General features: G+C 35.9%; 1 protein-coding gene across 1 annotated transcript in view; it reads right to left on the bottom strand.

The window, feature by feature from the left end:
* The window catches only part of shroom1 (shroom family member 1), a 57,401-nt gene extending 46,245 nt beyond the window's left edge, over window positions 1-11,156 (bottom strand). Inside the window, exon 1 of the mRNA XM_081389924.1 lies at window positions 11,042-11,156. The gene's annotated coding sequence lies outside the window, so the exon portion shown is untranslated. The remainder of the gene's footprint in view (window positions 1-11,041) is intronic.
* Window positions 11,157-12,288: the final 1,132 nt, after the last annotated feature.

Genomic DNA, 12,288 nt, shown 5'->3' with positions numbered 1-12,288 from the left:
GAACACTCCACCGTTTTTTGAAACAGGGCTTATTCACCTTCTTTCCTACATTTAGATAGGTGGGCAAATGCATTTTTGTCTCAGTGCATGCATTGTTTTAGTTTGACAGGGTCGGTGCTAGCTTAGCTTGGCATAATGAATGGAATCCTTTGTTGCCAGCTAGCATGTTCTGAGTAAAAGTAATATAAAAAAAAAAAAAAACACCTAATTACTTCTTGTGGCCTGCGTATTCACAATGAGTACAAATAGCGATGCAGATTAACACTAGGCGATTTCCTATGCAGATATTGACTTGGGACTATATTAGGGGGAAGCACAGGCGAAGCACTACTACTTGGGCGCAGAGATATCACGCCCAAGTAGCAGTGCTTCGCCTGTGCTTCCCCCCAAATATAGTCTTTAATATATAAGTCAGTATCTGCCTAGGAAATCGCCTAGTGTTAATCTGCATCGCTATTTGTACTCATTGTGAATACGCAGGCCACAAGAAGTAATTAGGTGGGTTTTTTATTTTTATATATTACTTTTACTCAGGACATGCTAGATGGCAACAAAGGATTCCATTCATTATGCTAAGCTAAGCTAGCGCCGACCCTGTCAAACTAAAACAATGCATGCACTGAGACAAAAATGCATTTGCCCACCTATCTAAATGTAGGAAAGAAGGTGAATAAGCCCTGTTTCAAAAAACGGTGGAGTGTTCCTTTAACAACAAAATTACCCAATTGTAAAAACGCAAATGAGTGAGCAAACATATAGGTGAGATAAATGTAATAAAAAAATTGTCAAAAAAATCCATAAGAATAACCTAAGGGGGGATACACTGATACACTATACAGATGTGTGTTCAGATTATAATGACTGACGCTGATACACTGATACAGTATACAGATGTGTGTTCAGATTATAATGACTGACTCTGATACACTGATACAGTATACAGATGTGTGTTCAGATTATAATGACTGACGCTGATACACTGATACAGTATACAGATGTGTGTTCAGATTATAATGACTGACTCTGATACACTGATACAGTATACAGATGTGTGTTCAGATTATAATGACTGATGCTGATACACTGATACAGTATACAGATGTGTGTTCAGATTATAATGACTGATGCTGATACACTGATACAGTATACAGATGTGTGTTCAGATTATAATGACTGATGCTGATACACTGATACAGTATACAGATGTGTGTTCAGATTATAATGACTGACTCTGATACACTGATACAGTATACAGATGTGTGTTCAGATTATAATGACTGACGCTGATACACTGATACAGTATACAGATGTGTGTTCAGATTATAATGACTGACTCTGATACACTGATACAGTATACAGATGTGTGTTCAGATTATAATGACTGACTCTGATACACTGATACAGTATACAGATGTGTGTTCAGATTATAATGACTGACGCTGATACACTGATACAGTATACAGATGTGTGTTCAGATTATAATGACTGACGCTGTCTACAATGATACAGTATACAGATGTGTGTTCAGATTATAATGACTGACGCTGATACACTGATACAGTATACAGATGTGTGTTCAGATTATAATGACTGACTCTGATACACTGATACAGTATACAGATGTGTGTTCAGATTATAATGACTGACGCTGATACACTGATACAGTATACAGATGTGTGTTCAGATTATAATGACTGACTCTGATACACTGATACAGTATACAGATGTGTGTTCAGATTATAATGACTGACGCTGATACACTGATACAGTATACAGATGTGTGTTCAGATTATAATGACTGACGCTGATACACTGATACAGTATACAGATGTGTGTTCAGATTATAATGACTGACGCTGATACACTGATACAGTGTACAGATGTTAGTTCAGATTATAATGACTGACTCTGATACACTGATACAGTATACAGATGTGTGTTCAGATTATAATGACTGACGCTGATACACTGATACAGTATACAGATGTTAGTTCAGATTATAATGACTGACTCTGATACACTGATACAGTGTACAGATGTTAGTTCAGATTATAATGACTGACTCTGATACACTGATACAGTATACAGATGTGTGTTCAGATTATAATGACTGACGCTGATACACTGATACAGTATACAGATGTGTGTTCAGATTATAATGACTGATGCTGATACACTGATACAGTATACAGATGTGTGTTCAGATTATAATGACTGACGCTGATACACTGATACAGTATACAGATGTGTGTTCAGATTATAATGACTGACGCTGATACACTGATACAGTATACAGATGTGTGTTCAGATTATAATGACTGACGCTGTCTACACTGATACAGTATACAGATGTGTGTTCAGATTATAATGACTGACGCTGATACACTGATACAGTATACAGATGTGTGTTCAGATTATAATGACTGAGGCTGATACACTGATACAGTATACAGATGTGTGTTCAGATTATAATGACTGAGGCTGATACACTGATACAGTATACAGATGTGTGTTCAGATTATAATGACTGAGGCTGATACACTGATACAGTATACAGATGTGTGTTCAGATTATAATGACTGAGGCTGATACACTGATACAGTATACAGATGTGTGTTCAGATTATAATGACTGACGCTGATACACTGATACAGTATACAGATGTGTGTTCAGATTATAATGACTGATGCTGTCTACACTGATACAGTATACAGATGTGTGTTCAGATTATAATGACTGACTCTGATACACTGATACAGTATACAGATGTGTGTTCAGATTATAATGACTGAGGCTGATACACTGATACAGTATACAGATGTGTGTTCAGATTATAATGACTGAGGCTGATACACTGATACAGTATACAGATGTGTGTTCAGATTATAATGACTGAGGCTGATACACTGATACAGTATACAGATGTGTGTTCAGATTATAATGACTGACGCTGATACACTGATACAGTATACAGATGTGTGTTCAGATTATAATGACTGATGCTGTCTACACTGATACAGTATACAGATGTGTGTTCAGATTATAATGACTGACGCTGATACACTGATACAGTATACAGATGTGTGTTCAGATTATAATGACTGACGCTGATACACTGATACAGTGTACAGATGTGTGTTCAGATTATAATGACTGACTCTGATACACTGATACAGTATACAGATGTGTGTTCAGATTATAATGACTGACTCTGATACACTGATACAGTATACAGATGTGTGTTCAGATTATAATGACTGATGCTGATACACTGATACAGTATACAGATGTGTGTTCAGATTATAATGACTGACTCTGATACACTGATACAGTATACAGATGTGTGTTCAGATTATAATGACTGACTCTGATACACTGATACAGTATACAGATGTGTGTTCAGATTATAATGACTGACTCTGATACACTGATACAGTATACAGATGTGTGTTCAGATTATAATGACTGATGCTGATACACTGATACAGTATACAGATGTGTGTTCAGATTATAATGACTGACTCTGATACACTGATACAGTATACAGATGTGTGTTCAGATTATAATGACTGATGCTGATACACTGATACAGTATACAGATGTGTGTTCAGATTATAATGACTGACTCTGATACACTGATACAGTATACAGATGTGTGTTCAGATTATAATGACTGATGCTGATACACTGATACAGTATACAGATGTGTGTTCAGATTATAATGACTGACGCTGTCTACACTGATACAGTATACAGATGTGTGTTCAGATTATAATGACTGATGCTGTCTACACTGATACAGTATACAGATGTGTGTTCAGATTATAATGACTGACTCTGATACACTGATACAGTATACAGATGTGTGTTCAGATTATAATGACTGACTCTGATACACTGATACAGTATACAGATGTGTGTTCAGATTATAATGACTGACGCTGATACACTGATACAGTATACAGATGTGTGTTCAGATTATAATGACTGACTCTGATACACTGATACAGTATACAGATGTGTGTTCAGATTATAATGACTGACGCTGATACACTGATACAGTATACAGATGTGTGTTCAGATTATAATGACTGATGCTGATACACTGATACAGTATACAGATGTGTGTTCAGATTATAATGACTGACTCTGATACACTGATACAGTATACAGATGTGTGTTCAGATTATAATGACTGATGCTGATACACTGATACAGTATACAGATGTGTGTTCAGATTATAATGACTGATGCTGATACACTGATACAGTATACAGATGTGTGTTCAGATTATAATGACTGATGCTGTCTACACTGATACAGTATACAGATGTGTGTTCAGATTATAATGACTGACTCTGATACACTGATACAGTATACAGATGTGTGTTCAGATTATAATGACTGACTCTGATACACTGATACAGTATACAGATGTGTGTTCAGATTATAATGACTGACGCTGATACACTGATACAGTATACAGATGTGTGTTCAGATTATAATGACTGATGCTGATACACTGATACAGTATACAGATGTGTGTTCAGATTATAATGACTGACTCTGATACACTGATACAGTATACAGATGTGTGTTCAGATTATAATGACTGATGCTGATACACTGATACAGTATACAGATGTGTGTTCAGATTATAATGACTGATGCTGTCTACACTGATACAGTATACAGATGTGTGTTCAGATTATAATGACTGACTCTGATACACTGATACAGTATACAGATGTGTGTTCAGATTATAATGACTGACTCTGATACACTGATACAGTATACAGATGTGTGTTCAGATTATAATGACTGACGCTGATACACTGATACAGTATACAGATGTGTGTTCAGATTATAATGACTGACTCTGATACACTGATACAGTATACAGATGTGTGTTCAGATTAAAATGACTGACGCTGATACACTGATACAGTATACAGATGTGTGTTCAGATTATAATGATTGACTCTGATACACTGATACAGTATACAGATGTGTGTTCAGATTATAATGACTGATGCTGATACACTGATACAGTATACAGATGTGTGTTCAGATTATAATGACTGACTCTGATACACTGATACAGTATACAGATGTGTGTTCAGATTATAATGACTGACTCTGATACACTGATACAGTATACAGATGTGTGTTCAGATTATAATGATTGACTCTGATACACTGATACAGTATACAGATGTGTGTTCAGATTATAATGACTGACGCTGATACACTGATACAGTATACAGATGTGTGTTCAGATTATAATGACTGATGCTGATACACTGATACAGTATACAGATGTGTGTTCAGATTATAATGACTGACGCTGATACACTGATACAGTATACAGATGTGTGTTCAGATTATAATGACTGATGCTGATACACTGATACAGTATACAGATGTGTGTTCAGATTATAATGACTGACTCTGATACACTGATACAGTATACAGATGTGTGTTCAGATTATAATGACTGACTCTGATACACTGATACAGTATACAGATGTGTGTTCAGATTATAATGACTGACGCTGATACACTGATACAGTATACAGATGTGTGTTCAGATTATAATGACTGACTCTGATACACTGATACAGTATACAGATGTGTGTTCAGATTATAATGACTGATGCTGATACACTGATACAGTATACAGATGTGTGTTCAGAGTATAATGACTGACGCTGATACACTGATACAGTATACAGATGTGTGTTCAGATTATAATGACTGATGCTGATACACTGATACAGTATACAGATGTGTGTTCAGAGTATAATGACTGACGCTGATACACTGATACAGTATACAGATGTGTGTTCAGATTATAATGACTGACGCTGATACACTGATACAGTATACAGATGTGTGTTCAGATTATAATGACTGATGCTGATACACTGATACAGTATACAGATGTGTGTTCAGATTATAATGACTGACGCTGATACACTGATACAGTATACAGATGTGTGTTCAGATTATAATGACTGATGCTGATACACTGATACAGTATACAGATGTGTGTTCAGATTATAATGACTGACGCTGATACACTGATACAGTATACAGATGTGTGTTCAGATTATAATGACTGATGCTGATACACTGATACCTTATACAGATGTGTGTTCAGATTATAATGACTGACTCTGATACACTGATACAGTATACAGATGTGTGTTCAGATTATAATGACTGATGCTGATACACTGATACCTTATACAGATGTGTGTTCAGATTATAATGACTGATGCTGATACACTGATACAGTATACAGATGTGTGTTCAGATTATAATGACTGATGCTGATACACTGATACAGTATACAGATGTATAGATAATGGCGTCTCGGATCGCGTCACAGGATTATATGTTTGTTCGGAGCATTTTATTTTGTAAAGATAAATTGTTCACAAAGAAACTGAATATTAAATCTGACAGCAGCTTCAACACAAACCACAAGAAAATAATTTCATAATGCTGTGCCTGTAAACTATGTTATTGTATGGACTATGTTTTCAAAACACTTTCTCACTTGCAATAAGCGAGTGTGTGTTGATACTGTTTCCTATGCAGTGACATTAGCCAATCATAACAGTGGCGTTTACTGACAAGCCTTAAAAACTGATCATTTCAGACAGAGGCCCAGAATGAGGGTTGGAAATAATCCAATAAGTTTTCTGCATAGATATTTGTTTGTTTTTTTGTGCAAAAAACTTTATCAACATTACAAGTGAACTTCAAGGAACATAATAATAATAAATAAATAAAAAATCCATGTCATGACCCTTTTAACTTACTCATTTTTAGTTTTTATTGGATTTACCCACAAATTAATTATTTGGGGATGCCTTTTTTTTTTTTTTACTAACTTGATCTTGAACTCCATTTAAATGCATGCCAAAGCAGAGTTTGGTTCATTGCCATTAGAAAGTGGTGCAACTTTTGCTAGACATTTTCAGTAGATTAACCATAATGCACCCAACTGAGAGTATTCTAATGTCAGACATTTCATTGTCTTTTATCATGCTTGATCACTCAGAGACGCTGAAGCAATCTGTCACCTTCTGCAGGAATTCCTCAGGGAACCCGAGGTCGAGCCGTTTGGATCATGCTGATTCCTCTTTATGAGTTACAGCTCTCTCATTTAATAAATTACAAGTGGGTCACATGATTGTGAATGCTAGAATAATGAAAGGACGATATGAACTAATGCTGAGATATTTAGTTGCACTGACTGAGGCAAACATCACTATTACATGATCCACCTTTTTCCTGAACGAGAACGTCACTCATTACTCATTACTCATACCAGAATCAGTTTTCTGTTCAAAATGTTTTACCGATATATTGGCCGATAAATCTAAATCCAAATTGTTATATAATTTTTGAGAGCCTGATTACAAAAACAAAAGTCTTACCATTAAAATCCATCCACACAATCATAATGATCCTATATGACAGACTTGCGCTGCTCATGTTGCACTAAACTGTATTTTCCTTTTTTGAAGTGATTACAATCATATTTCAAGCAAATCAAAGCCATCATGTTGAACAGTGCGCATCTGAAGAGTCTCAGCTGAAGGAAATAATACATTATTTATCGGCTTTAATATATCAGCCACATCTTATTATCAGGCCGATAACGATCACGTTAAAAATGAACATCGGCCGATACCGATATGGTAGGGCTGTGCAATTAATTGAATTTCAATTTCGATTTTGGCTCCCAACGATCACCAAAATAGTACAATCGAGTAAAAACGATTGTTTTGCCATGTTCTGTTTTGCAAGAACGCTCTTATTTTGTCTTGTGTTCTGAATGACACGCACATCCGCCCCTCCCGATGCCATAAACTCTCTCAGCTTGAATGTTTAAACTGATAAGACTTGAAGTGAAAATGATCAACTTTAGTTACGATGCAATGCTGCATCGTGCAAGTGACAATTCCTTCATGTCCCGACTCCTGAACGCGAGAGTGCAGTTTCAACCCATTTTGAGAGACAGAGAGAGAAGACGCAGCACCGCTGAACACTCACGCGGTTTGTGAAATTGCGTCTTGGAGAAAGTTTTAAAATGACTGATTTGATTTTATAATCTGTGTGGATTCATTTAGGCTACTCATACAATCTACAGGCTAAAGTGAGTCAATGTTTGCGGGGGAATTTCCCGCATTATAAGAGTAGACCTGCGGGAATTATTAAAATACTGTTGTATTATTTTAATAGTTCAAAAAGTACAATAAATTTTCAAATTTAGATTTTTTTAAGAATTGTTGAAAGGTGTCCTTTTAATAAATGCAACACGTTCCCAAAGTCATGTGAAATAATCATGTTACATAATTGTGATTTCAATACTGACCAAAATAATCGTGATTATGATTTTTTCCATAATCGAGCAGCCCTACGATATGGTGGCCGATATATGGTGCATCCTTAATAGCAGATAACTCAATTAATAACTCAATTAATTAATAACTCAAACCATAAGCTGAGACCATAATGTCACTGAGACTAATTTGAGCTCAAGAAGAAACACACAAAACACTGACTTCAGTTCTGTTTGTGCTTGAACGGACACATACACGCAACATTATGACAAACTGCCCGTCTCGGCAAGTGTCCTCGTAACACAGTTGCTTACGTTTTAAGTGAACGTAAAACGTTGAGAAAGAAAATGGATGCGTATCATTATATTGGATCCGTGCATTAGGTCTTAAAGTGACAGCAGCCTAATATACCCACGGCTGGCTGTGTCATCAATGCTTATCAAACAACAAAATACACAGAGAAAATCACTTCAGAATCTTTAACAAAGATTAATTATATTTCATTTATACAGTGAAGACTATGCAGTGCTATTTTACATTTGATTATTCAATTTCTGTATGTGAATACTGTTAGACTAACCTGGAAAACATAAAGCACTGTTTATGTAATTTCTATATTTGTTCTATTGTATCTATGCTTGCATTTTTGCTATGTTTATTATTTTCTATGTAGATTTACTCCCCAACAAAAACACCTCAATCATTCTAGAATGAATCATTCTTAAGAATAGAGCTATTCTAGTCACCTGGTGAAATTCTTTTTATATCGTGATATACAATCGCAGAAAAACTAAATATCGCAATGTCATTTTTTTTTCCAATAATGTGCCACCAAAACCATCATGGCGGTTGTAAATGTTTTTACTTTTTTGGAAAGTGATCATTTTCCCCTTTAATGTAGATCCCACATTAAATACTTATTTTTTATATTTTATAAGGCTTTTTTTTGTGTGTAATTTTGGCATGATAGTCATAGTCCCCATTCACTTTCATTATATGGAAAAAGAGTGGCTGGTACGTTCTTTACCACTTCTCTTTCTGTGCTCCACACTCATACACACATAAATGATGAATGAATTTTCCTTTTTGAACTTTACCTTTAAAACTCAAGAAGTGACAAGACTAGGGAGTTAACAAGTACATCTTACCAAACTACGAACTGTTTGACAATATTTATTACAACGAGAGCTCAGATGACTTAGCACCAGATCGGTTTACCTTCATCAGGCCTGACTTACATCTGCCTCACTGATAATGGCATTTTTAATGCGTGTAACAGAGCACACAGCACTTTATTTCCATATTTTATAGCGAGTTTAATTGTTTTTCGTATAAACGAGTATGTGAACTCAGCATGTTTCCTAAATATCTGCAAACATATTATGGTATTTTTATGCTTTAGTACTAGAGGTCGACTCACGAAGACGTGTTTAATTTAAGCGTTTGAAACTCACTTGATTAAAAAAAAAAAAAAAGTTTGAAATTCAGAAAGTTTGGCTTTTTTAACCCCAGAACATCAATGTCAGAAGCCACAGTTTGAGATGCATTAATAGATAAACAAGTTTGTTGCCTGGATAAACCAGTTTGCATTGAGGACGTTCTGCACGTTAAAGTAACACCCAAACATTAATGGATCATCTTCATGCAAAACAACTGAATGTTACATTGTATGTAAATGATCACTGTAAAACACACAAGCATAACTGACCCTGATACAGACACAGGTGTTTTTTAACAACAATCCAAGCATGCAAAGCTTCTCTGTTGTTGCTAAAGAACAGTGAATTTGCTAAAAAAAGATGTTCTGTGTGCATTTTGTGAAGGTGTGTCTTATTGACAGGAGCGAGAAGAGTGTGTGTTTCAGCCAGGTTTTCTGTAGGTGTTGTTATGCGTCTTGTTTCGAGATCCAGGAAAGCCCAACCGAGAACATGGGGAGGCAGAGATAAAGTTTCAGCAACTGGACAAAACCCCAGTGTCTGGTTTCCTGCGAACAACGCACAGCAAACCGGTCACGTTTTCACCACTCTTAATTTATCTCGCACTCATTACCAGGCTGAATAATTCATCTAAACAGGAGTCAGGACTGGGACCAATCTGATACAAACAAGACAGAGATGCAAAATAACATGCTGTGGCAAAATACACTGCAAACCCCTGGTCTCTCTTTCTAATAGAAAAGTTATATGTTTTTGGGTTTTTTTTTATCTGTATTATATGCTTTACATAAAGTATGTTTTTTTTTTCTGTCTGGACAGCACTTTGGTTGTTTTAAAGTGCTTTATAAATAAAGTTTGATTTGATTAACATTGATAAAACCTGTTCTTAGCTGGTTTTCAGCTGGTCTGCCAGTTTATTTCCTCAACATGCCATGGCACATGTATAGTAGTGAGGTCAGATCTGTTCTGCATGATTACCTCTTTCCCTGGTGGGACAAAGTCCCCGAACACAATGCACTTCAGCACAAAAACCCTCTTGTGTAATAATAATAGCGTTACACTTACTTACCCCGTATTAAAAGTACATACTTTCGAGTGAACATCCAGTAACTTTTCAAGTGAAACCATTCCAGATAACGTTAGTTACTGTCAATACAGAGTCATCATTTTATCCACCTGTTGACCGAAACTATTTTTTACGAAACGATACCAGCACTTTTAACAACTCCCCGTGTATCTGCTTACCTGAAGGCTTCTGTCAGGGTGTATTCCGACCTCACTGCTCGAGTCCACTGTGTTTCATAACGCCAGCTGTCGGGTTAATGGCAAGAACTTGAGTGTTATGAACATAATTCCGTGTGTCTTCAGGCAGAGTGATGCGATGCGACTGCCACCTCTGTCTCGGGAGCGCGCGGAGGGCGGGGGTAAAAGGGGGCGGGGTTTAAAAGAGGGCGGGGCGATCCCTGGAGAAAGTTTTCTGAACTGTCCATCATCAACAAAGTCAGTTAAGTCACGGGATATTTGTTTATGATGAAGTTAATGCTGCATTAACTATAAACATGTAAGTTCAGAGATGAATGCTGAGTAATCAAAAGCTTGGAAAGCATATTGCCAATACTATCAGAAGCATCTTATGTTCACTGCATTTATTTGGTCAAAGATATCATCATTACAATTTAAAATAACTGTTTTCTATGTGAATATATTAAAATGTAATTTATTCCTGTGATCAAAGCTGAATTTTCAGCATCATTAGCCTACTCCAGTCTTCAGAGTCACGTGATTTTTCAGAACACAACAATCTTAATTATTGCAAAGTTTTGAACCTAATGTATACTTATATCTATTTTGTTTAAACAACACAAATGGAAACACAAGCAATCTAAGCCTGGCTTATTAGATGAAAATGTGTTAACAGTTCAATGGGCACAATGTGAGCTGAAACTACCTTATTGTATTTTTTTTGCAATCTGATTTAAGTGCTTTCAGTAATAATATGCATGACCCAGCTATGTGAGATCTAAATACCAACGGGATTGAGATCATAATTAAACTATTAGAGCTCAAGTTCTCACTTTACCAGAAGTCCAGATAAATTTTGATTTTATAACTTTGTAAATGTGATATTTAAACAGTACTTTCATGCTTTCATAAACCTATATAACGCTGAATTTGCAAATGGTTCCAGAACTATTTTAAACATCTCCTTTAAGGGTGCTGATTGTAGTTTTTTTTTTTTTTTTTTTTTGATTGAACTAAAGCATTACAATACCATAATATTTGTGCAGATATTTAGGAAACATGCTAAATTCACATACTTGTTTCTATGAAAAACACTACTACAGCCAGTTATTATACTTTGAAATGAGCGTTCTGTGTCGGAATGTTTGTTCTTGTTTTGATCTGAGTGACTCCGCCCACTGCCAATTTACCCAATGCCGACATCCGGGTTGCCAATTGGCGGGAAACTCCGCTTATTGCAACCATGGAAG

This window comes from Scardinius erythrophthalmus (assembly GCF_964197995.2).
Source record: "Scardinius erythrophthalmus genome assembly, chromosome: 17".
Taxonomy (NCBI): Eukaryota; Metazoa; Chordata; class Actinopteri; order Cypriniformes; family Leuciscidae; genus Scardinius; species Scardinius erythrophthalmus.
The sequence above is the reverse complement of the archived record's forward strand: the minus strand, read 5'-3'. Positions and strand labels throughout refer to the sequence as shown.